Genomic DNA, 27,995 nt, shown 5'->3' on the forward strand with positions numbered 1-27,995 from the left:
TAAACACCTCAGGACTTGAAAATGGAGGGGAAAAGTGTTTTATTTTTGTATCAATAATCAGGCTTTGCATTTTGAGTCTAAAGCAGATTTTTTTTTTTTGGGGGGGGGGCTGAGGTGGGATGTGGGATGAAGTGTATGAAAAGGCTTTTTATTCCCACAATAAAATCACAACTATTTAATCAGTGTAAAAAGTGTTTCTGCTTGCAGAAATGTCTACACTCTCATTGAAATTAAAGTATATTCACAAAAGTTAGAGAATGATTGTGAGTCATAGAATAGTTTGGGTTGCAAGAGACATTTAAAGGTCATCTAGTCCAACCCCCCTGCAACGAGCAGGGACAACTTCCACTAGGTCACATTGCTCAGAGCCCCGTCCAACCTGGCCTTGAATGTCTCCAGGAACGAGCATTGACAACCTCTCTAGGAAACCTGTGCCAGTGTTTTGCCACTCTCATGTTAAAAAATGTCTTTGTTATATCTAGTCTGAATCTACCCTCTTTCAGTTTTAAACCATCACCCCTTGTCCTATTGCTATAGGCCCTGCTAAAAGGTTTGTACCCATCTTTCTTATAAGTCCCCTGTAAATACTGGAAGGCTGCTATAAGGTCTCCCTGAAGCCTTCTCTTCTCCAGGATGAACAACCCCAACTCTCTCAGCCTGTCCTCATAAGGGTGCTCCAGCCCCCTGATCATTTTTGTGGCCTCCTCTGCACCCACTCTTCCTGGTTATGAAGCCCAGGACACGGTTGGCTTTCTGGGCTGTGAGCGCACATTGCTGGCTCATGTCCATCTTTTCATCCACCAGCAGCACCAAGGCCTTCTCTGCAGGGCTTACCTCAATCCCTTCATCCCCCAGCCTCTATTGATACTGGAGGTTGCCCCAGCCCATGTGGAGGATTTTGCACTTGGCCTTGTTGAACTGAATGAGGTTCACATGCGCCCACTTCTCAAGCTTATCCTAGTCCCTCTGGATGGCATCACATCCCTCAGGTGTGCCAACTGCACCACGCTGCTTGGTGTCATCTGCAAATCTGCTCACTCAGTGCCACTATGCCATTGATAAAGATATTAAATAGTACTGGTCCCAGTACAGACCCCTGAGGGACACCACTGGTCACTGATCTCCATCCCAACATTGAGCTGTTGACCACTGCTCTCTGGATGCAACCACCCAACCAATTCCTTATCCACCAAAAAGTCCATCCCATCAAATCCACATCTTTCCAATTCAGAGTGAAGGATGTTGTGGGGGAACATGTCAAAGGCCTTACAGAATCCAGATAGACGACATCCATAGCTCTTCCCTTCCACTGATGTAGTCACTCCATCACAGAAGGCCACTGGGTCGGTCAGGCAGGACTGGCCCTTGGTGAAGCCATGCTGGCTGTCTGGAATCACCTCCCTGTACTCCATGTGCCTTAGCAGAGCTCTGAGGACAATCCATTCCATGATCTTCCCAGGCACAGAGGTGAGGCTGGCAGGTCGGTAGTTCCTAGGCTCCTCCTTTCTACCCTTTTTAAAAATGGGTGCAACATTTCCCTTTTTACAGTCACTGAGGGCTTCACCTGGCTGCCATGACTTTACACATGCCTTTAAACATGCATACACAATCAAAATGTAAGGTTTTGATGAGGCATTTAAGATGAAAGTAGGATTAAGCAAAGCAGAAAATGAAACCCTCTGAAATTCAAATATTTAAATAACCATACAATTCTCCGTATTTCCAAAGTTCTGCATCTTCTGATTACATACAATAAGAATATGACAGCTGTGCCTAGCGACAGCAGGTGCCTGCTGATGGAACCCCCCACTGCCTGCCAGTTCTGGTAGTAATTTGGTTTATTATTTTGGCAAGTTTTTTAACCTACTGTGCTTCAGTGACCTGATCTGTTAATGAAGAAAATGATGGTTGGTGATTATATTGAAATCAATGGATGAAAAGAGTTATAATAGAGTAATGTATCATCTAAAAAGGAAGGAAAAGAAAGAAAAAGAATAGCAATTTTTCTGATATATATTGTACAAGCATAAAGAAATAATGATATAGGAAAAGGAAGATGTCTCTCTGAAGCCTGTCCTTCATACATCAGTGAGCTATTGTAAATGATCTGCCTGATAAATATTTGCAAGACTGGGGTCCAATTCAACAAAACAAGATAGCTTAGGTGAAAATGATAAAAGTTCATTACATCACAGCCACTACAAGATCTCACTAAATGATCCATACAGATTTTGTCCCAAACAATACAGAAGTTTTCAAAATCTTGAAGAAAAAGCATGTGGTAACACCATTCAACCTAATACCCCAACAGGCAAAATATATTTAAAAATAGGTACCTGGTTACAATCTGGTACATCACGCTAAGAATAAAAAGTAAAAACTGCAAGCTCCAGGTGGCATCATGAACACAGCAGATGTGAACACTTGCCTCTTATCTTGCAGCATATGATTTGTGGAGAGCCAGAAAGGATGGGGCAGGACTGAGAATAGGTGTGCAAGTTCCCCACCCTGCTTCAGGACAGATAACCTTGTCCAGCATCTTACTGTTTGCAGGTAGTATTCTAGACGAATGTCTTTTGTTATAACACATAGCACTCCTGAAAGGTTTACCATGTTTGGGAAGAGATAATGTGTCATTTTGGTTAGGAACAGATTGCTATGCTCCAGTGAAAAATTAATATTGAGGATCCTGAAAGAGACTTTTGCAATTTCTCTACACTTAATTGCACAGATTTATTTCTTTTTTACACTTTCACTTATTACAAAGTGTGTGGCAAGAAATCATGAGTAGTTCATCCAACTTAAAACCTGAAAAGCAGTATCTTATAAAATTGATACACTTTAATAATAAATACTTTTTTTTCTAGAGAAAAGCATTCACCAATATAAGGACAGATCTATACCTAAAGTCATGATTTTAACCTTGAGGTTTGTATCAAAAACATATTTCTTTGTAAAAGAAAACAGATGGAGTTACCTCCCAGAGGATTCTTTTCCTCTTGCGAATAGATATTAGTAATTAGTCTAATGGACCACTGGATGCAATCTTTTCTTCATATACATGGAGCTGATATAGCTCTTATCGGAAAGAAAAGACTTCTAAAGGAACATAACCCAAAATGACACTTGTGAGTGGTTTTTCACAGTCTGCATTGCTGGTAAAATTGAATATATTTTAATCCTCATAAATTGACAGTTTTCCATAATCAAAAATCAAGTAACCATTGAAAATATAATTAAAAATTAGAGCAGATTTCAGAAAAGCCAAATGGATACACCCAAGTGTATCCCACATCATTTACTGCAAACTAGTTCTCAAGACAAGAAATAAAAGATGGGTTTAAAAGTCTAACAGAGTTCCAGAAAAAGAAAAGAAGTTTATGACAGGAATTGAGTATGGCACATTTGATATATTCTTATTCTGTTCATGTGCTACTTTTTTTTTTTTTTTCCCCCTTCCAATATTTGGGTGTTCCTTTCTATATTTTCTGAAATGAAAAATTAGATGAAAAGCAATGTAATGTTAATTTACATCTAATATTACTACTCATCTAAAGATGTTTACATTAAGTACCAGGAATTTAAAACCTCACACAGACAATTTTGGGCCTTGAAATGTGCCTTTTCATCACCTTTCAATCTATGTAGATTTTGTGAAGTTACTAGTATTTTATAACGTGATAAAAAACAACTAAACATTTTGTAGCCAAGTTCACCAAGTATCGATAGAAACACAGAAGCCAACACACCACAAAAAAAGCTAAGTATAAATTTCCATTTCACACTGAAGCATATGTTAAAAAAAAAGGAATCTAACTTTATGGTTTTCATTTAAATAATTCTGAAAATAAACAGAAAATTACATTTAAAGAAAAAATACATGGTTTTCCTTATATTTGCTGATAACTAGAAATATGGGAAGAGCCTGCTATTTCCCAATACAGAAAAAAATTAGGGCAAATATTTGCTATTGATGTGGTGATATGCTCTAAAGCAATATGAAGAAATCCTTCTTGGAAATGAAAATGGTGAAACTGATCCCTGCCCAGAGGAGCAGTGAAATGCGACCAAGGAGATCTTATCCTATGGACAGATTCTCTAAATACAAACATGATCAGTGGAATACCCCCTCATCAGTGGAACACCCTTTAAAGGCAAATCCACCTCTTGCTTCCTTTATTAACAAAGTTGATATCGGAAAGAAGCCCTTTTGACTCTCAGTCAGGGAGCAACACACAGTGCTTGCCCCAGGGCTGAAGAACTGAAGTCATGTCAGGTATTAGCAATGGAGACGATCCAGAAAGAAGATTCTTCACTCAAGTCCCTTCTTACAGAAATACTATTTTCTTCCTTTGTTTGATAACTTGTTCCAGGCATTTCTTGCACATACCTGGCATTACATTACTTTAGACTTTGGAAGGCTCTCTTGAAGGGGTGAGTATCCACTTAGGTAACTCCAAATGCTGAATGTACAAAATTGACAAAATACAGGAGTCACACATCTGATGCAGTCCTAATGCTTCACTGGTAACAGGGCCACCATAGCTCAGTCATTAGAAACACAGCTTCTTCGGGAATTAGGAGAATTTATTTTATTTTGGCAAAACACATTAATTCTGTTCAGCTGGCATAATTATCTTACGTTGCCACTGTAGACAGCTATTGGAAACATATTCAAGCAGTTGAATACATCCTTTTGTTCAGGGGTAGAAAACAGCAGCTTACCTGGAAGCATAAAAAATGCGCGTCCTTTTTATCATCATCAATTACGAATGGTTTTAAAACTTTAGGTAAGTTTTACTCATCCACATGGTCCTCTGGAAGTACCATATTTTGTTGTTTTTAAGATAGGACTACTCAGTCCCTTGGGTGTTTTTCTGGAGTACAGACAAGTTTGGCTGGTTGGTTGGTTTTATTTGATGATCAGTAGCTACTACATTTGTAATCATTGCAAAGCAGATGGAAACCATTCTTTTACTAAAAGATCATGCAACTTTAAAGAGAAACTTAACCCCATAAGTAATTTTTAAGGAGCAACAGCAGATTGGCACAAGACCACAGATGACAAAAAATGTCTCTCAGGTTACATTTAACCTGATTAAATAAGAACTGTTTGTCTTTACCTACTCCCAAAAGTCTTTTTGGAGCTAAGACAACAGATGTTTGTCACTACAGCTAGTCTCATGCTGCAATTTCACTCTGGTGAACATATTTTGGAAACAAGCTAATGAGGTGATCTGCAAGAAACATGTTTGGTCCCCTTTGGCTAATATTTCATTACTGATGTCATTTGCCCTTCATCATTAGGCAAAACCAACTTATAATTAATTTATCCTCTAGAGAAAAGATACTAGAGAATTTTTTATAGAAATGTGTCTAAAAAGTCAAATTTGCACAAAAATCTGAAGTTTTCCATAAAGACAAAACTGAGAAATTAGATGTTCAGAAACTGAATTTTCCCATAAAAATTTGAAGTACTTTTTGTATATTTTGCTACATTGTAATGTGATTTCTTCCCACCTCAATTCTCTCCTATGCATCATGCTTTCTAGTGTATACCTTTTACAAGGTTCACCTATCAAACTCTGTAAAACAGCAATATTTCCAAAGTTTTGCACCAGAAGAGTTTTTGACAGATTTGGACTTTTCATTGAGAAGTGGAGATTTTCCAGGGATAAAGACTCCTTTTCCAATTGTTTCTAGTCATTACATAAAGTAAATCTTTTTATTGTATTGTTTGCTGCCTTCAGGATCCAAAATAAATTTTAATTGCGTAATTGAAGACACATGTCATTCTGCATTTACTGGCCCAAATAAGACTTCTTCCCTTCTCCATAAGCCACAAGACTGAAAAATAACCTGAAATTTCTAAGTACTTCTGACACAGCATATGCCTAAAGCTTTAGGAAGGAGAGCATTACATACAATCTTTAACACATAGTAGTCAGGTACGATCCTGTTAAAATATAAAACCAAAATAGCCTTTATCTGAGGTAAATATTATTACATTAGCTAAGAGAATTCTAACAACATTACAGATTGTATGGAAACGCATTCCTGGAAACTTTACACAGTTTCAGTTTTAATTAGGCCATTCATTTCCATACTCATCATGACAGGAAAGACAACAAAAAACAAGAACATATGAAACAATGGTAGGAGTAAGTGGATCTGGATTGTGCTGCTTTATTTGCTAACAACTTACTGTGCTCTTCATGAGACTTTTTCAGATTTACATTTAGACTCATTCTGCCAAATTTTGTGATTTTACAAACACATTCCTTTCCAAACATTTCCCTCTCCTTAAGAGCTGTGTGAAGCAATCATACATAAACCAAACTGAAAAAAAAAAAAACCAAGTAGTTTCATTTATGATATTACTGTCATTTGTAACTATGGTAGGGTAAAGACGTATTGGACAGAAATATAGTGCTTACGTAGAAGCATGTACATTAAGTTGGATATCAAATCATTTTCCATTTATCTGCAAGGAGGTTGGAGAACAGTTTTGAAAACAGAATAAAAAAATTAATCTTACTGGGACAGTAACTGTGAAACTATTGAATGTGATGAATTGAGTTGCAGTTTTAAAAGAGATCAAACAACAGTGGATTAGCATTCAGTTAGCTTCACTTATATTCTGTATAACTTCTGTCTACTGAGATCAGACAAAGTGAATTTGCAAACTCTGGGAGACAAGACACAAGAAACAGGTGACAGCAGTACGACTGCATCCAGAGATTGGCTGAGTTACATGGTAAATCAAACACTTCCCAGGCGTATCTGTGAAGCATCAGCGTTTAGGAAACAACAGAATGGCTGAACAAAAAGACAAAGCACAAATCACCACAGGAAACATCTGGGCCTTCCAGCATTTCCTGTTATTCGTGGTTTTCCTCAAAGTTTTTATTTTTCTTACATGAGTTTTAAGTTTAATGTGGTATAAAACTAATACTTTTAAGAATGTTTGCAACAGGCTGCTCCACAGGTAACTGAACATCTGAAGATTTACAAAACATCACAGAATCATATTTTGTGTTTAGAAACAAAGTACATAAAAGTGACTCTCGGTCACTCTCACATGGCAACATCTGAAGATCTGACTCAGAACTTTCACAGTCATGACTCAGCAAACTCCAGTTCCTGACACAGCAATTTGGTGGAGTCACAACTCTGGAAACCCCAAGATTGTAGGATACACTCAGACCCTTAAAATCTGTCCTAGACTAAGCTGTCATGAAAGGAAATAAAGAGACATTAATGCACAATTGCTTTTCCAGAGATTCTTGCAGTCTGATGGCAACTGCATTATGGAGTCCTGAAATATTTAGATTCTCACTTACTTCCTGTGCACTGAACAGTTTGATGTGTGTATCTATCCTGTGCACTGGTTTAATTTTGTGCTATGCAGCAGTAGGGAACATGAACAAATGGCTTCCAGTTAATAAAATTAGTTGTTTAAAGTAATGTAAATGACTACATAATACAAAAGAAGTAGGATAGATGGCTTGACTGATTTATTGAGGAAACTGTGAGGCATTAACTGCTTATACTATGAAGACAGTTTAACATGGTCGATAAGATTGCAAATTAAAAATACATTTGCAAAGAAAAAGAAAGGGAACAAGAATAGAGTACCTACTGAAAAATGAAATTAATCAAGCAAAATTGAAATCGATTAACAATTAGTAATACTCTCAGGACTTAATAAACTTCTGTTTAGGATGATGGAAATAGTCAACAGAGTTTTCATGAATTTAAGTTCAGGCCTTGGGTAGACATGTTAAAGTGAATGAGATTTTATAAGTTGCCTAATCTTATAGTATCTAAAACTACATCTGTACCATCCCATCCAATACTCAATAGACTGTGTGGAACAGCTAAGAAAGTAGTATGTGAATTCATGCTAATATGCAAGAATGAAAATAATTTAAATTAAACTTCATTAACCTATGAAGTCCTAAAATATATCTTTAGAGCTAAGTTATTAACTTTTAAAGTTAAATAAAAGGGCTAGAGTTCTTTTTAATCATAAAGTTTTAGTTCATCTTCTAATGTAATAAAAAGTGTATATTCTAAAATATTTCAAGTTTAACAAAGTAATCCAATTTGATATTAAATGAAATAAGGTCTTCAAATTTATTCATAATATTAATGACAGCAATGGTTGGAAAATTATTTTTCAGGCTGTTTTTCACTTTTTTACTAGTTCATTCCAAATCTTTTCACATGATACTATTTCTGAACCTCAATTTCATTCAATTCTACATGCATATGGAATTCATTTCTTCAATAATTAATTTCCTTTGAACCTTACTAGCATTAAATACATAATAAAGTTAATGATAAATAAACACTTATAGGCACTTCTCATCTTTGCTGTTTTTCTAAAACACTGTGAATTCCAGTAAATATTTCTTGCATCCTTTTCACATTTTGAACCAGGTCTAAAGGAACTAAGTCTCGGTGACACATCTGAGGAAATACATATGTAGTAAAGATATATGCGGGCATGTAAGATTGACTTCTTGATATACAGGATATAATTGTATTCTTTTTAGAGTAGATCAGAGAGTTTATTCTTTTCTTATGGTCAAAGACTGGATTGAGTAGGGTTAAACAAAATTTTGCTTTAAATATCTCATCATAAAAGCTTTTGCAAAATAAGCAAGGGACAACATAGGCAGATGCGGAAGGAGCACAGTCAGTTGATACGCATCTATTTGTATTTAAAATTATGGGAATTAAACACCCATTCTTAAGAAGTTGGCTAATATTAGATGCCTGACAAATCTCTTACCATGGGGATACTCACTGTTGTTATCTGTACTGACTTTATACATAAAGTTTACCAGAAATAAAATGGCATTATTATTAACCAGGTCTATTAATGTTTAATAACCAGTCACATTGAGTTTGTAGCTGAAGAAATAAATAGGACCAAGAGGAGAAAGCTCTACAGACTTAGGAATCAAGGTGTACAAGTCTGTTTTCAACAGGTTCGAAAGTTTATAATACCTTCCTAGAGGAAATGGCTCTTTTATAGACCAGATCTAATACTGTCACCAATGGACACAACCTCTGCTCAGCTCCAGTCCCAGTCAGGCACTGGGCTGATAAATGCACTGTGTAACCTTCTGGTCTCTGGCTGCCACGAGATTAAAGCAATACTCTTACTATAGCAAGATGTTTACACCCTCTGGCAACTTCCTTTTTATAGTTGCTGATTTTTCTCAATAACTGCATATATATAAACTGCATTTATTTGTACTTATTTGTACTTATTTGATATGATATATATGTACTTGACAGAATCAGGTAAAATTATATTTAATATATACTCAATATTTTTTAAAAAATGCAAGCTGGAAAAAATACTACTACATCAATTATTCACTGCAAAAGATATAATAGCCAAACCACTCCAAGAAGGTAAATTATATTTATTTCATCCTATGTCGAAATGTATATTCCAGAAGTTATAAGTTTTCAATTGAAATAAAAATATAAATTAAGCTATGAAGGAGGAGTTGATAGCTTTTATTTGCACTAAGTGATTCAGAAATGAGTACCTTCTATCAAGTGCTTTTATTAGGCTAATTTGAAGTTTGAAGAACCTTGACGATGGTTTCTGGATGATACACGACATACTTGGTATTTTAAAGAACTGATACACCTATTATAAGATTAGTTATTATAGATAACTTTACATATTTTCAATCTTACCCTGTATCCTCCAGAACTTTAGGTTTGTTGAGTTAAGCAGGGTCTACTTGTGTGAAGAAAGTGAATTTCTCTCAGATAGTTCATTCATTACACAAGCCCTGGAAAACTGGCTTGTATATTGAACTAAACATTAAGTTTCCTACTAAGTGGCCACTGCAACAGATGGGAATTCATATAAATGTTCATTTATATGAACAAATCTGTAATGAACTTGATAATATGATGGTTCATTTCAAAATTCATTCCATGGAAAGTTCAAAAAATAAATAAACTGGAAAAGTAAATTAAGCTGGTTCTTTTCAAATGCACATGTGAAACTTTGCCAGTCTTTCATTCTATGCGATCAGAAACCCTTGATAAAATTTTGTGTTAAAATTATTTACATAGTAAAAAACAGTGCTCTGCATTCACATCATGTTTTCTAAGTAAAATGTAAACACTAATTTAGCAAAAGATTACAACTGAGGATTCCATTCACATTCTTTCGGTTATTTGCCAGAAGTTCACTTGAAAATCTAAAGATTTTGCAACAAAAGTTTATTTTGCTACAGTTAGTCAATTTTCAGTGCTGTAGTACTTTGAAATCCCTGTATCATCAGCCTCTGCATCAGTCTTACTTTTAGCAGAAAAGCATCATTTAAGAAGACCTTTTATAAATTGAAGAAAAAGTACACAGATTTTATGGCAACAGTAATAAAAAAAGTCCTACTGGAAATTGATTGTTGATTTTCAAGGACTTTGGAGACTATAAATAAACGTTTTAATAAATTGTCCTTTTTACAAATGCCTCAGAAATAGAAGAATAATCATAAGAGATTGTAAAATAACTTAACTTTCTCAAAAATTTATTTGATTTTTTAAAATTTCTTTCATCAAGTATAGATTTGCTTATGTTTCTCTCTGTTCTTAGGGAAGACTGTTGTAGAAATGAAACATTCGTGTTTTACTTGATGCAGAGCAGCTTAAAATGAGAGGTCTATTCAGCAGAAAAAAACAAACAAACAAACAAACAAACAAAAAAAACCAGATAGGCCAGACATTTTAGTGAGTGATTGTCAGTGACAACTGGGGATTTAAAGACTCCCAATTGATATCTGAATCAACAGTTCTACATAACTATTCCTCCATCCATTCCGTTCACATAGCTCAGGTGATAGAGATGGATCCCTACCCGTGAATGCCCAGTGTGGAATGGGAGATGTGTCACAGCTCTCAAACATTTTGCATACTGACAACTACTCATTAAACATTACTAATCCAAAGTGTTTGTGTGAGCAGAAAACTAAAATTTATATTAGCAGGAAAAAAAGCATCCATCTTTTCTAATGGTCACTGCAAGTCATCAGAAAGTTATAACTGTTTTGATGAGAGACTGGTGTCAAGAATCCCAGGGATTTTAACCTTTGAGTACATAACACATAATGCATCTAGCTAGAGCTGGGTAAATAGGGATGAGGCCAGGCAGGAAGAAGATAAATAAAAAGTAGAGTTTGAGTTTAATTCATATAGTACATACTAGTCTGGTTGGATGTTTAAGAAAGACTACTATTTAGATTGATCAAAGTCAATATATTTATCTCTAGCATAAGCTTTTGTTGCAATATTTCTGTAACATAATACTCTTTAAATTATTATTAATTTAAACGTTTTCTTTTAAATGCTTCTTCCAAACAAAAAGTAAAAAGATCCATTTAAAATATGTTGAAACAAAACACTGTGCCCTTTCTGAAATAAAATGTTTCTATTTTAAGAGAAACATTAAATACTTCTATATTTTGCATTCTTTTCCCTTCCTTTTTGATTGAAGGAGTTTGAAAATTTAACATGGATTTGTATTTCCAGTTCCTCTACAGGGTTTGGAGGGTTTTTTGCAATTTCAACAGTAGTTGAAACCACCTTTTCTAGGTCTATATAACTCAACTTTGATGCAGGCCAACAAACCTGAGGTATAAGACTAGGTCATACTGCAAGGGCTGTCCAAATCTCTGACTGCTTTACTTGGCCAACCAGCTTGGATGACATCAGGTTGGACCATAACATTTAGATACAAAGACTATAAAAAAAAAAATTTAACTGAACAGCTGTTAATTTATATTTTCAGTTATTACATAGCTGCCCGATGCAAATTTCAGTTTTTACTTAAGGAAGAGTCTTTTTTTTTTTTTTTTTCAACATTCATTATTTGGGTTTAGAAAAGGATATAGCAAAAACTTTAATAACAGGAAAATTGTATCTTTTAATTATTGATCTAAACTATCATAAACTGAATGTTAAATAATACAGAAATGCTAATTTAAACCTACTTTCACTTCTATGCAGACTGCCTTGTAAAGATTAAGTAACAGACTATCCTCCACAGAGCAATATACTCTATCACAAATCTTGAGCTGTATTTCCTCCCTTATTTTCAGTCCAAAATGCTATTCCAAAAAGATATTATTAAGTTATAACACCTTAGTAATTTTCAAGCTCCAGGCACTTAAGATGCTGAATTTTAGATTGCTTTTTTATATTCCGCCTGTGCCTAGCTTCCTTACTGTACATTATTAAAGCTGTCTGCTCCAATTTCCTCTCTGCTTAGGAAGATATGACAGAAAGATGAAAAAGGCTACCTTTAATCTTGAAAAGATAAATATACCATAAAAAGCGAAAACAGTGGAAACTAATAGTGCCTTACCAAGGTAGTTTACATCATGTGGTCACTGACAATATAGTAAACTGAGAGCATGTGACATAACACACATCTGGCTCCGTTTCTTCTAGAAAGACTACAATTCCTCATATTCTGAGCTTCCACTAGAAGGCCCTAATATAAAAGAAATTCCATTAAATTAGTCTCATTATAACAATTTTTTTTTTTAAAAAAAAAAAAAGGTTATTCAGTAAAGTGAGAGCACCAATTTTTAATTTTCGCTTTCTACTTAAATGAAAAAGGTTAACTTTGGAGGAGATGGTTTCAAAATACTGATGAATGACTAAAAATTTAGTCTGAATCAATCTCCTTTCTCATAGCTTTCAATGCTTGAATTGAATTGTATCATGGCAATACTTCTATGTGCAACTCTTGCTGTCTTGAAAGTATGGAAGAATCAGGTATGAATCTCTATGACTAAAGTATATTTCTATTTGTAGGTGGAATTTGAGGTTATATAGCATAATGTAGAAGAAATTAAAATGAAAACAGTTTTGCATACATCTATTCAACTAAGAGACATCAGCTTCAATTATGTTTTGCTTGTCCCACATTAACATATATCTAACATATAATAAATTTCTTCAGATAAATCTCAGTGAGGAAAAAAAAATATTACAAACTCATCTGGGGAGATCACTATAAACTTTTATGTTTATTTATATATATATATATATATATATATATATATATATATATGTATACAGGAGACTAGTTTCCATCCACGTTGATACAGTGGCATTCGCTCACCACAGGCCACTAACAGTACTACATATCTGAAGTCTTTTTGCTTAACCACAAAATTGCAAAGAGGAAACCATGAAAGCAAGTCATCGGTTTGCACATACCTAACAGGCTGATTTTGTTCACTCTCATAATACTTCAGAAGAAACATTCTGAGCCATTAATGACAGTAAAGGTAAATAAAATTGATGATTTCAGAAGAGAAAAAAACTGCACAGAGAAGGCTCATTAAACCGAACACTAAATGAGTTGTCGTGCCAGCCTGTATCAGCTTGAGCAGGTTCCACACAGAAATAGTCCAAAGCCCAGGTAATGGAATGCCATTCAGTTTGATTGGTATCATGGAGTCAGGCCTCATGTCGATAAATGCAGCATTAGTCTAACACCACACACTGTCATAATCTGAGCTGCATTACCAAACAATCGTACCACAGCGAAGGTAAGCACTGAGTTCATCTTGAAGATTAAAAAGTAGTTTTATAGTTTTTCCTCAGAGCATTTGTCATTAATGGTTAACTGAGCCTGTCCCCCTTTGGCTGCTCAGCAAAGCCTTTGAAAGGCATGATGGCAGCAGGTTGCTTTAGGCCAAGGGGAATCTCTTGCCGTTTCTGGAGTGCTGGTGACAGGAGCACAGCTGATTTTATGTGAGATATTTGCATTCCTTTTATGCTAACAGCTCACATTTTAATGTTAGGGAAATCAAACATTGTATGACAGAACAATAAAGCCACATTTTTCCTAATTACCCTTCCCCACAGAGGTGAAAACAGTGGTACCTCAGATACCCTTAAAACAAGACAAGGTAAGCAATAATTTGAAACAAGTGACTATTTGCTTAGTAAGACTGTAACATTTTCCAGCAAGCTGTCTTTGACCCCATATCCATGCTGACAGCAATATGTTCCAGAATTTTCTCTGAAATATCATGGAACAATCAAGACAAATTATTTTTCAGTGCTGAAAGCAAAATTGAAGATATCGGCTCCTGTTTGTATCCCACAAGCCATTCATCTGAAAGATCTGATAGGAAGAATTTACTTCTAATTAGGAAGATAGAAATGCTAATATGAATATGCTGTAATTACATAGGATAAAAATCTACCCATCCCATGCTGTACAATGAGATATATATATATTCAGTCTATTCTGAGAGTCAGCTTAAAAGGCAAATGACTCTAATAAAGACTAATATGGTCTCCGTGTCACATAAAGGACAATATATAGCAGAAGGAGGAGCAAAAATGAGTACAGTAATCAATGTGATGACATATACATGTGTTTTGCATTCCACCTTTTTTTTTTCTGCTTTATAATGCACCCACTTGCTCATGCTGTCTTCTTGTGCTACACCCCATTACAGAAAAATAATAAAAACAGTAAGAATAATAATCAAGGAATTTAATTTGCAGACATCATATAAACTGTTGCCATGTAAAAAGAGAGAGAAAATTATTAAATCCGTATATTGATACAGTAGGACTTCATTAAGTGTTCAGGCAGCAGGTTTTTGAAGTAGCAGAGAAATTACATATCTGTATGTTCCTCTAATTGAAGTATGCTAAAAGCCCCACACATTTCATAAAACTGGACATTCTGTATTGTTTCTAAATAAACTAGTAATTTTAGCAGAAAGAGAGATGAGTGTGCTACAAAAGGGAAGTGTATCTACCCTCAATGTTTCCATTTCAGTTTGACTGGTTTGTTGACGGTTAGTTTCATCTTATTTGTGTTGACTTGAAGGAGTTATTCTGGATGGAAATCTTTATATTTGGGCTAATGGAAACATGCTCCAGCAAAAAACTCCTCTGTTTACAACCCATCAAGCTTCTGACAGGAGAAAGAGTAGTTGTGCTATAATTACATTTTCGCAGAGCTCCTGTAACAGATATCTCCTTAACTACAGGGATCAAAGCTACCAACATTGGTTTGAATTTCTAGTGTGAATGTACCTACCTCTCTAGATATCTAGTGAATGAAATGCCCAATCAAATAAGATCCAAGTCATAGCTAAATATCAACAAAAGTCAAACAGCAAGCTTAGCTGTGTTTATTCGTTACTTTCTATTAAAACAGCCCTAAGGCTGAATATTTTCCAGTCAGCTATAATAACCAGAATTATTTTGTTATTTTAGTGTTTTGGAAAATTAAATTAAACAATAGGGGATGAACACAACCCCTGCTTTCATAATGTTCTTCAAATCCCACTTATGAAAGAGTAAATTTTGACATAGTAAATCTATCAAATAGTCGGACTGTGTAAATATCAACAATTCATTAGCTCCTGTAGATTGGTCTTATAGGGATTTTACATTCAACCTCTGCTGAGCACTCAACAGACAGAATATATATATATGGAAAAATACATATATAATAAAATGGAAGAATTTAAATATCTCACTGTTAGGTAAGAGAAATTTGGTGAACCTTGCAAGGAGTGGCATGTGGAAACAACTGAACTGTCATATCATGCTAAAAATGTACAAAGTATGGATAGATGAAAAGAGAAAAGAAAGGCAAATACTGACCCTAACTCAAATGATTCTGTGGTGGAGGGACATATTATCACTAGCAAAGCAGTCATGGATTTGCAATAACAACAAACAAAAAAATCTCTTATATCAGTGGCAAAATAATAGACCAAAGAAACAGATTTTTTTACTATTGTTTTTATATAGCTTGACTATCCATTTGCAATGTCACCTGATGACTTCCTGATCTCTGTATGACATGGCACTTAGTATTTTGTAGTGTGTGTCTGAGTTTAGGTGAGTGTGCTATGCATAAAATGTTTTAAGACAATTACGGAAACACATTTGTGTTCCCTGTATTTAACTTCTGTTGGAAACGGAAGCTCTCCACACTATTCTCCATTAAAGAAAATCCAGTGGAAGAGTTTCAGAAAACCTTAAGATCCACCTCTGTGTTATAGCAATGTCCTTCTTGTGATTTTCTCAAGAATTTTGGAAGACATCAGCCTGATGAATGTAGGAACTTTCTTGGCAACAGCTCTAAGTATGGAGAGTTTATCACCAGAAAAAGCAGATGCAGAAATTATGGCCAATAGCAATTTTCATCAACACATCTTGCAATATGTTCTCATTTTGCACTAATAGACAGAAACTACTACTCAGAAATAAAGGCAAGAATAGAACCATGACAAGCAACAGAATTTCTGTGAAATTCACAAACCAGTTTGAAATCTGTGAAGTGATTAAGAAAAAAACTTCTTTCCTGTGTGGCCAAGGTGCACGTATTATATGAACACTGTCTTAAGTCTGCAGAAGGAAGAACACTAACACTGGAAAGGAAGAGGACATGATGACAAGAATCTGTGCAGTATATTTTCACTGTCTCTTTCAACTGGTCTTTTATTATCATCCAGTAGAAGCAAGGCATCATCTATAGATGGATCATGCAGCTGTGCATATTTGGCTGAAAGGTGTGTCAGCTCATATTTGTTAGCAAGTCAGCCAGCAGGCCCATATCACAGAAGCATGGGACGGGATCAATACAGACGCATGTTAAAAAGAGCAAATCAATCTGTGTGTGGGCAATCTGTGTCTGTGCACATCTCTGTGTATGCAGTGTGCCTACAGTAACCATGGTCTGTGCACTGCTGTTTCTCTAGTCAACTGTCTTAACAGCGGTGCTCTAAGAGTTATTCTATCTATGCCACAATTTTTAGACTCCATTTTTACATTAAGACTGTGTGCACTGAAACTCTAGGGCAGCAGGACAAGCTAAAAGAAAAGTTTTGGATTATTTCCCTTCAGAAAAGATAGCACATTTTTCTTTTAAAAAATTATTTACAACTAAAAAGTTTTCATCCATCATCTATGTAAAATGTTAAATGATGTCTCAGCTTTTAGTTGTCCTGGTTTTTCACACAAATTTGATTTTGATTTTTAACAGTAATTTTATGATCGCAAAACTTCAGGGGAAACTTGAAAATCCAAACCTGCATTTACCCCAAACTTAAAGGAATATTCAGGTATACAGACTGAACATTTCTGAGTAACAGTTCTGATTCAAAGGCTGTCTCATAGCTTTTAAGATCAAATTAATTACTTTTGAATTCCTACAGTACAAAATATTTTATCTACATATAAATGAATATGAACCCCAAGACAGGTACATATAGTATGGATTTCATTGTCTGGGTTAAGAGTACTTTTTTAGCAAAAATTACAAAGCAATATTTATTTTACAAAAGAGATGTCTGCATATCAGAGTCCACACTTCGCTAGATTCTTTATCAGGTTATCATATATACATATTTCCTGTGTGCCACATCCCCCATACCTCTTCACTTCTCATCTACCCTTCTTCAGTATATTTCTTGATACACACATTGCATCTAGACTTCTCATTTGTTCTTCAAAACATAATTGCAAAGCTGAGGAAAAGAAATAAAAAATAATAACAAAGCTCCATATGCAGCAATTCAATGCCTAGCAACCTGTGATAGACTGAAGGAAAAAAATCACAAATTATCTGCAAGAGGCATTGGGAACAAGGGCTTGGGGTAAACAGACACACAAACAACATGTCAACCATGATAAAGAGTGTAAATTTGAACAGATGTCACTTCCAGAGCAGCAGCAGGCAGATTAAACAGAATTGGCTTTGGATGAAATCCAAGGAAGAGCAAGAAAATATGATGCTTTTGCCCTGAACTCTTAAAAAACCTAGTCTCCAGAACCTCTTTTCTTTAGTAATCATAATGGAGAGGGGCTAAAAATAGGACAAGACTTTAAGAAAGCTAGTTCAAAATAAATACCTTTATTACACATGCACGTTATTCTGTAAGTACTTCATTTTCAGGCAAAAAGAAGAAAAAAAAATACTATCTGCTGTGAAAAAAATTGCTAAATAAGTAGCCTTTGAGCGAGATAGATTTAATCAACATGCTACTAGTGCTTAATGAATCTAGGCCAAGTCTGTGAAACAAAAATAATGTTGCAACTCTACAAATTAAATAACAGTCATAAATTTTTGCTGTACCTGTTGTTTCTTGAATAATTCTGGTTACTAGTGTTTTGCACATGTATGTTTTAACTCACTGTTTCTTCTTACTTGCGTACATCCGTCTATCGTATATGAAGTACACAAACAGAAAAAGAGAGAATACAGCGCAACAGAAAACCTGACTCAACGAATAACAGACAGTTATTCGGATTTCCCCTAAAAACTTTCTAAATAAACTAACTCTATAAACTAATTCTCTAACGTTCTAAATAAACTTTACTCTCTAATTCTGTTCAGTTACATCATTGTTATACTTTGCAAATCTTTAAAGACTGACAAATTATGTCTGCAAGCATGTAGATTTGTGTGTTGGTTTTTGTTTTGGTTTCTGTTTTTCTTCCAGGATTGCAATGTCTCCTTGGCTTTGAATGCCAAACAATGAAACAAAACTTTATTCCGGTGGCCATAAGTATAATGAAGACATCATCAGATAAGTTCTCATATATTCCCTTCATAAGTGTACAATTATTTATTCATCTCAAATCTAGGTAATTTCAAAACTGGCAGAAAGAAATGCCAATAAATTGTTACGTGTCCATGTTTCCATACTCTACAATTAATAAAAATATATCTAGAACCCAATAATAAGCATGAACTAATCCATCATCATCATCACCACCATTACTACCTTTAACTGTTAGACACAAATAAAGAAGCAAAACAAAATTTTGAGAAGTTATAAAATAAAGAAATAAATCACAGAATTAGAATATTAAACCAACTGAATTTTCAATTATTATCAGTGAAAATAACTCAACTATATGACTCAGGACTGTGTCTTTGGTTCCTTAAAGAAACTTGCTTTCAGTATGGCCAGCAGAACAGCATAACTATTTTCATGGAAGCAAAATGAATGACAAGTTATTTTTCAAATTAATTAATATCAATCTTCCTAGTTAATGCTAAGCTCCACGTGGAAGAGATAAAAATCACACACTTAGTTTAATATGCACAACAGATGCCATTTCCACATATCTGAAAAGCGTTTTCATATTTGTAAGTCAGTATTTCAAGCTGAAATGTTGCAGGGTTTTCCTAAGTCAATAATATAAGCCTACAAAATTAAAATGCACTACTTGTGTCAAACACAACAAAATCATTGTCTGTTTATTTTTAAGGTGATAATAAAAAAGATTAATGATACTGCTGGATAATGAAACAATCTGCCACAAGGCAAGCTGCAGAATATAGAGTGAAGCTCTAGCAACAATCCTAAGAAAAACTTTGCCTTCTCCCAAACACATTAAGAAGTCCCTCTTATTACCAGGTGACATTTTTGCATTTAAAAGAGAGTTGATTTTCATGCAGTGCTTAAAGGTCAAACAGTTAATCTACCTCTGTAAGGAGAGCATTTTCTTCTGAAGAGGTTTCTAGAGGACATCAAATCAATAGGAGTCATCAGACTCAACAAGAATAAACTCCTTCACTGTTTTCAAGGCATTGGATCCACCTCATGAAAAAAATTCAGACATCATGCAGCATTAAAAAGTAGCAACCTTTATAGTTGAACAGAGATGTAAACGATTTTTATATAATTAATGCAGAAGAAAAATCTTACTCAGTGTGGAACCTGGAAAACTATCAGTCTCATTGTATGTATCCACTATGCTTTTTCATTTCTAAGTGGTAAAATTGAGTAAAAGTTGAACTTACAACAGGATGATATACTGGAATTTTCACTAGTGTCCTCTTCAGCTCTCAATTGTTGTGGTACAAACTCCGCCACATTTCTGCTGGAGATGTGAGAGAGAAAAGGAGATCCCCAATGAGAAAAAGATAGATCTAGCTGTACACTTCAACATAATAAACCCATTTCGTAAGGAAACTGTCACTTGCACTGCAGGCTTAAGAAGTTCACTGGAGCCACCTCAAATGAAAGTATAATATTGAATTCTGGAAAAGAGCAACAAGCATTTTCAAAAAAGCGTTTGGGTTTTAAAGTCATTGGCCTGAAAGAAGGCTACTTCTGAGTGTATTGTTTTAGAATGAGATTCAAAAGAACTGGTCTTGAGTTCCTAACTCTGAGACAACCTTGTTCAAGAGCTTTTTGTATCAGTTTCCCATTTATATATATAATACATCTATTCCAATATGTAATTATAAACATCATTATAATCTATGGAAAAGACCAGGACCTCTTCAAGATAGTGACTGTATCAAGATAGGAACTGCATATATAAATATGTATGCGCGTGTATAAAAGAAAACTCTTCTTAATATGCTAATCTCACTTAAAGCCACCAGGTATCTCCATAGTATAAATAGAAGGACTGCAAAAAATAAAAATAAAAGGCTAATCAGAACTCATGCTTTGACCACCATTATATGTGCAAAACTCTCGTGCTTGAATGGAAAGGAGGACTGAGAATTACAGGAGTGTTGAAACTTCTATCAGGACTACTGTTTAGTAGTTTTCTGCATGTACAGAACAGTAGTGTTTGTGATGGCTTTGCTTCTGAAGTAAATGAAAAAAAAAAGAAAATGCAAGGAAAACAGACTGAAAGAATTAAAAAGTTAGTCAAAGGCAAGAGAGAAAGTGAGAACAAAATAAAAATCCAGTGAAAAAAAGAACTAAAAAACTGCATTATACAGAGAGTACTAGAGTATAATTTATTGAATTTGTTGGGAAATAATTATTCAAGCCATAACAAAACAATACAGCTGCTTGGTCTGTTTCGTGCTTGAGGAATTCACCTTGACAGTGGTGACATTGTGATTTCTATCTGAGTTTTTTATTGAAGTTATGGTACATACATTTTTAATTTTCAGTCCCATTTCAGCTAGCCTAGGATAAATCTCAATCATTATTCTGCTTTCAACTCCAGGAATAAAAAAATCTATAGTGTATAGGCTTTGATGATTTTTGTTTATATGGTAACTGCTGTTAATTACCATTTTGTTTGCCAGGCCTCTTCAATGAAATTTAAAATGCAATTATTTTCCACTCAAACACACACTAATTTGAACAACTTCTATTTTGATGTAATTAAGGTAAAACTAATCATTATATATAAAACCTTTTTTAACATTTCCTGACAAAATATTATTATTTATTTTAGAATTCTAATTTCAGTCATCACTCAGTTTGAAACCATTCCCAGAGCTTTTATTACATGTAATGATTGATTTAACAGTTATTAGATACAAAATTGTTAGAAGAATGTTTCCTAAACAAACCTACCCTTCCAATTTGTTTAAACTACCTGGAGCAGATTTATTTCCTCTTCTAACAAATGTCTTTTACTTCTATACACAGTCATCTTCGTCTTAAATTTTTACTTAAATGAATTAGTCTTCTTTGAATGAGAAACAAAAAACAAGATCCAGGTCAGAGGGAGAACACAGATTGGATGAAAATTTTGTTTTCTTTTCTATGTCCTCCCCATACACCTACCTGACAACATACATACCATAACATTCAAGTAACAGCACTACACCTCAATACAGCTGCAGAATAAGCCCTGAAGCAGTTACCAGGTTTACAGATCTCTGAAACTTGAACTAATAAAGTACTGTGAATAGGGTGTGGAAGAAAGATATCCCAACTTCCAGACATTTGGAGAGGCAGAAATTTGGGATATGACCTTGTTCACAACAGAAGAGTCAAAACATGATCTTTAATAGAATTCAGAACATTAAAAAGAAGTCCATCATGCACTCAATACAGTCCATTAATATTCCATAAAATGATTTTTCATTACCGTTAACTTAAATTCTAACCTGTCTTCCCCACAAGTGCATTTTGCACTACAAAATACTAGAAGTTCCCACCACAAAAAACATGTTCTCTCCTCCTAAATTTAGACAAGAGTGGTATTCCAACCCTACCCTTTGGTAATTTTAAGATTTGCCCTTTGGAAAATTTACAGAGCTAAAATTTGTGACTGAAAGCACTTGTGGATTTAGGCTAAAATCAAGATGACACAATCTTTTCACTTTTTACATATTTTGAGCAGTCCAGTCTCAGGGTGAGATTAAGGGTGCAGTTCCACAAGAATTTAAGTAAATCTAAATTCTGGGCTCTCTCAGTCCTCCCTTCCTCTGCACTCCTCATCCTCTCTCGGATACATGCTCGTTGTTCAGTAAGTTTCCTGAACCGGCTCATCACTGGATTGCTAAAATGAGTTGAAGCTATTGCTCCCTCCTGCCTACCTGCACTGTATGTTCCTCCCTCCTTTCAGACAGCACAAGCAATCATGAGACCAGAAGATGAGCCAAATGGAGGAGCAGATTCAGCTGGAAAACCCATTAAAAATATCCTGAACTCCAGATCAGTTTTTAGCCATTCCATTGTGTGAAGAATTGGGTATGGATAATGAAACAAGATCATCTAAAAGCATAACACTAAACCAGAAAAAAACACATCCTTTTCAAACAACAAAAGTTATAAAATATTAAATTGTAACAGGATCCTCATTATATAAATATATCTCTTTGCAGGCTCACAAAGAAAGTCAAAACAAATTCCTCAGTTAATGGACTCTTCCCTGAATATTTAGACGTAAATATTAGGCTTTGCAAACAACGTGATATAACCAATATCAAGCCATCCTTTCTTGTCAGGAAGTTAATAGGTATTAATACTCCACTGTTCCGTGAAATTTTACTGATGAAAAATAGACAGTACAAGGGTTACTATGCCTCTGATTACAGTATTTTTCCTGATGAAAGTAGTAGAGAAAATCCACAACATAGAAGTCTATATCCTCTGTAAGAGGAAACTTGGGTAGAATAACATAAGGATAATGAAGACATTTCCTTTTGAATATACAATAAATAAGGACAGTGACTACTGGATGAAAGGACACAGAGGCTGAATGAGAGCATACCATGGTTTCCATGGTGGTTTATTCCCATAATGAAAAAGAAAGCTAAATTAGCTACATCATCTGAAATGGAAACTGTTGTACAAAGGTTTTGATCAGGCCTCCCAGAGGACACAGTGGTCCCCTTAAAATCAGTAGTGCCCTAGAAATGTAAGCTAAAACGTTAAAGCCATATACTGGAGAGAGTATATTCTCCTGCCTCCTTATGGACAAACCTCATAGAACAATCATGTCTAAGAAGTTAGTCTTATTTACTTAAAATTTTACTAAAATAACTGCTCGGTTTTAGCTGTCTAACTACTAAGGACTACTTCTAAGAGTGCATACCTTCAGCTAAATAAACCAATTAAGACTCCTCTGCAGCACAGTTTCTTTGCATCCGCTCACACAGTTCTGTTGCACTAAAATTTCTGTAGTTTTGGAGGCCCTTTCCACACCATCACATAATTGAGCAGAGCCCAGTCCCGCAGCCTGCCCAGGCAGAGGGCTGCAGGCAGAGCCCATACAGCCCATTAAGCAGAGGCACATTGGGAATGCCTTCCTGGTGATGCCAGCTGGCAGAGGACATGTGATGGTAAGAACAATCCCTGAGAGAGCTGCCTCCCTTCTGACCTGCCAAAAGCCACAACAGCAGCTCTAAATCTTACCGGGTTACTCTCCTACAGACCATCTGGCTACTGTAGGTAAAGTGGCACACCCTGCTTTACATCCCTATGCTCCCAGATTCTTCAGGTCAGCCTCAGTATGAAAAGGGCTGGACCATTCTGAGTCTAACAAAATAGAGAACAAACTGGGAAACAGTGATGTCAAACAGGTAAGTGCCTTCCCCTTCACCTGCTTTTCTTTTGATATTTGGGTCTCAAATATTACCTTTCACTTTATATTTACTTGGAGCTTACACCATAAAAGGAAAGAAGCAACAACAGATGTTTGAGATTTTTAATACTGCCAGCAATTTACAAAATGATTAGAGATGAGACATGACATGAGTCGCACACTACAAGGAAAATAATATCTCAGCTAAAAACGCCTGAAGGTCAGACCTCTTCCAACGGGGGATTTAAGTTATGCTCAGTACAGAGCAGGGAGGACCACAAATTATGGGAAGTCCATATACAGGTCTGGATTACAAAGATTCAGTACAGAGTATAGATCTTTTTGTATGGTTCAGAAAGGTAAATGTGATTTGGTAAGAGAAAAAGGGAAGCAGCTCAATCATATCATACATTTTTACGGGGTAAGTTCAATAATTATTTGAACCTATTGACTGACTGGATATAGCTGAAGCATACTGAGACTTTCCCATCTTGCTGACTAGTCAGCCAGTGGACAACTGAAAGCAAGTTTTAAAAGGTCATACTCTCAGAGATAATCTACCATAGATCATAAAGTGCTTCCCAGACCCAAAGAGCAATGACTGTGACATGTACTGTAACTGCCTAAATCTGTCCATACTCTAATTGAGGAAACCTTTTTCCTGGTGCAGGAAAACAACCATTCAGCTGGTTCAGAAAAATCATACAAGTCCTTCTAATGGATGTAGAAAAGCCAATATGCATAAACATTCATATTTAAAGCAAGAAATTATATCAGAAGAATAAGACTTACAGCAGAATTTCAGAAATTAGGCTACTCCCATGGCATCAGCGGAGTTGCCTAAAAGGCTACAATCTGAATGATTACTTTTTTCACAGTTTAAAATAGAATGCGCCATGGCTTGCATTCAGCCTTAAAGACAACTTCATTAAGGAGACACAAAACTGCCTTTTCATTGGAGGAGATAAGGAATATCTGATTGAACAACAAATCTTGCTCTGACAGCCCAAAAGTCTCTTTTATTACTTCTACACAGCCATAATTGTTGTCATTTTCACATGAAAAGCAGGGTACAGTTAAAAGTACGTGCATGCAACACAGAGTACATGGAATGAAAATTCTGTTCCTATGACCCAAAAGGAGTTCTGCAGCAGATGAGATTCAACCATTTCATGCACTAAAAAACACACACACACAAAAAAACCCCTTAAAGGTTTAATGCAAGGAACTTTAAAAACATTTTGACAATCATTGTTTTTCCAAATCTGCATGCCCATTTCAGCTATCACCCCCTCCAATACCTCACAGCAATAATTTTAGTGTGCTCACTTAAGATGTTGCTTCAAGTTTAAATGTCATCAGGGTTTAAGAGGTATGTTCTATACTTAAAAAGTTCCCTTGAGTTTTAGAGTTATTACTAGATCTCATTATATTTTCCATATATGACTACATCTCTTAAAGTTTACATTAAATTTTAAATAACTAGAATTCTGAAAGGTCAAATAAATAATAAGGTATCTCACAGCAACAGGAAATATATTCACTATTTTGTCACAAGGTTTTCTAATTCAGTTACTTCTGAAAGAAAGTCCTTTGTTGTATTGACTTGTTGCATTACATTCTCATCATGCTTATAGTTACACAATATACAGTATAAAACCATGTTAGACAGAAACATAATGAAATCTGTAGCGATGCTTTAGCCATGATAACCTCTTCTCAGAAATGAAAACATGCTTAAATATTTAAGACCAGTACTTCACCACCAACAGAATGAGTCCTACAGCATCATATAGTCCCTTTATTGTTTCTTGTTAATTGGTGACAACAGTGGACACTGAAGTCTAAGTTCCCTGCCTAAGATTCTAGAGGATACTAAATTGATACTATCCGCATTTTAAAAAATAGCTGTTTCTCTTCCCAGCATCCTTCTCTTACCCAGCCACTGCTGACACACCAGGTACACTAACACACAACTGGTGCTCCACTCCACTGGTGATAGGTAGGAAACCAACTGAACCTGAAAAACCACTTAAATTTTTGATCCAGACAAGTAGCACAGCATCATGGTGTGTCATATTCACTGGTTTGATTACTTCTTCACTATAGTATGTATTCTCCTATCAGCCAATAACATTTTTTTATATTTGTTATACAGTTCATAATTGATTAGTAACTTTACTAACTGAAAAATATACTTGAGAGGAATTTATTAACAGCAGCATCTGGTTAGTTTTGTGCATTAAGTCGTACAACTTAAGAAACTATCTGAACTACTCCTAGGTTGCACGATATCATCATTGTATAATACCTTTTTGTACCAGCTATCTGTTCAGACCACAAATAAATGGTCAGGTCTAGACATATGTTGTCTTTTGTTAATTTGCCTCTCTTCAGGATATCAACCTTTCCCAGGTACAGCTGCATTTCTCTTATACAATGAAAGAGTTGAGCCTCCCATTTCACGTGCTTACGTAGTGTTGCATTAGCTTGCAGCACTGTAGTCTAAAGTTCAGAGCCTTACCCTAAGATGAATCCCTAGATAGCCCAAAATTACGATGCTACAAGTAGGTGAAGAAATGCTTTGATACTGAGATCTAATAATTTAAATCAAACTTGAAGAAGCCCGTGTCCAAAATTATTTATGTAAGAATAAATGGATGTCTGACTACCTGTAGTAGGGACTTGAAATGTCACTCTCTCACTCCCCAGGCCTAGAGTTAGCAGGTTGGGTATTCTGGGAGAGACTTTCTCAGACTCCCTTGTGATCTGCTCTATTATTTTTGAGAAGTCATCTGAATTCACATTTTAGTAATTCTAGATTACAGACTTCATTTTTTTATCTTCAGTGGAAGCTTCATTTAAAAAAAAAACAACTCACCAGTCCCAAATGAATACCCTAATCACTGGGCTAATTAAATATTCCAAGGACCTAACTGTCATTTTTTGTTATAGAAAAACCAGGCAAGCAAGTCATAGGCAAGTCAAATGTTCAGCTACACAAATGGTTTTACAAGGCAGGAAGCTAAGTAGCTATTTGACCAGGTTAGTGCAATGTATCCTTTCACTGCTTTTTTTAAAACCTTCTCCAGAAGCAAATCCCTGCACAATTAAATTGGCACCTCTTAGTAATTGGTCAGTAAGAGGCTGAGGATTGTACTTGATTGCATGATACCTATAAGTCACTAAGCACTTCAATACTTATTTCTAAGAAAGTACTGCTTTGAATATTAACATATATATATATCTCCAGGAGAAAATACCTTGTGATTAACAAAATCTCTATTAGATAACTACTCTTATTAAGTACCATATTGAACATATTAATCTGGTTCTTAACTGAGCATCCAGAGAGAGACTTGAGCAGTAGAAACTAGAGGCAATTCCAAACCTAAACCCTTTTCAAGTCTGTGGTTATTTGGTATGAAAGACAAAGCCTTTCAGTTAAAATTTTCAACTCTAACTTTTAAGAGTGTTTAGATATCCTGAACTTGGCAGTTGCATAAGCTGAATATATGTTACTTTTTAATATCTATTACTTTTAGTACACAGGTGTACATTTTTATACTTTCAGTGTAGCCGTCTAAAAAAAAAGTTTAACTTTCATAAAACTTGCTACTTGCTAAAGGTCTCAGATTTAAAGCTGGATAACATAAATTTAACTCAGTTTTATGTTCTATTTTCATTTTTTGAATAATTCTCCACAGGAAGTTCTTTTATGTTTTGTTTCTCTGCTATAATTGTGTAGAAGAACCTTGAGGCAAATTAGAAATGTAATAATCAATAACTGAGTTTCATTAAGAGATTGAATTTAGATAGGCACACAAACTGAACATTCATAAACCAATTTATTCTGCTGCCCAGCTTTCTACATATTCAGAAAGATGCCAAGTGAGACAAAAAACTCTGTATTGGTGAATAACAGGTTTTCTACTTCAGCACTATTGTAACTATTTTAATTTTTTTGACTCAGCTGCAATATTCCGGAGATGACACTTTCAACCAATACAGTAAGATTTTCTGTGATCACTAGACTGACTATTCAAAAATCTTGGCACTTACCAACAACACTTATGTGAATGACCAATATGTTGCCACTTACTAAATTATTTTGTGGATAATGCAGAAAGAGCAGGAGAGAGATCCAGTGAAACAAACACTTC

Source organism: Athene cunicularia (genome assembly GCF_003259725.1).
Source record: "Athene cunicularia isolate RWA chromosome 4 unlocalized genomic scaffold, athCun1 chr4_part3, whole genome shotgun sequence".
NCBI lineage: Eukaryota > Metazoa > Chordata > Aves > Strigiformes > Strigidae > Athene > Athene cunicularia.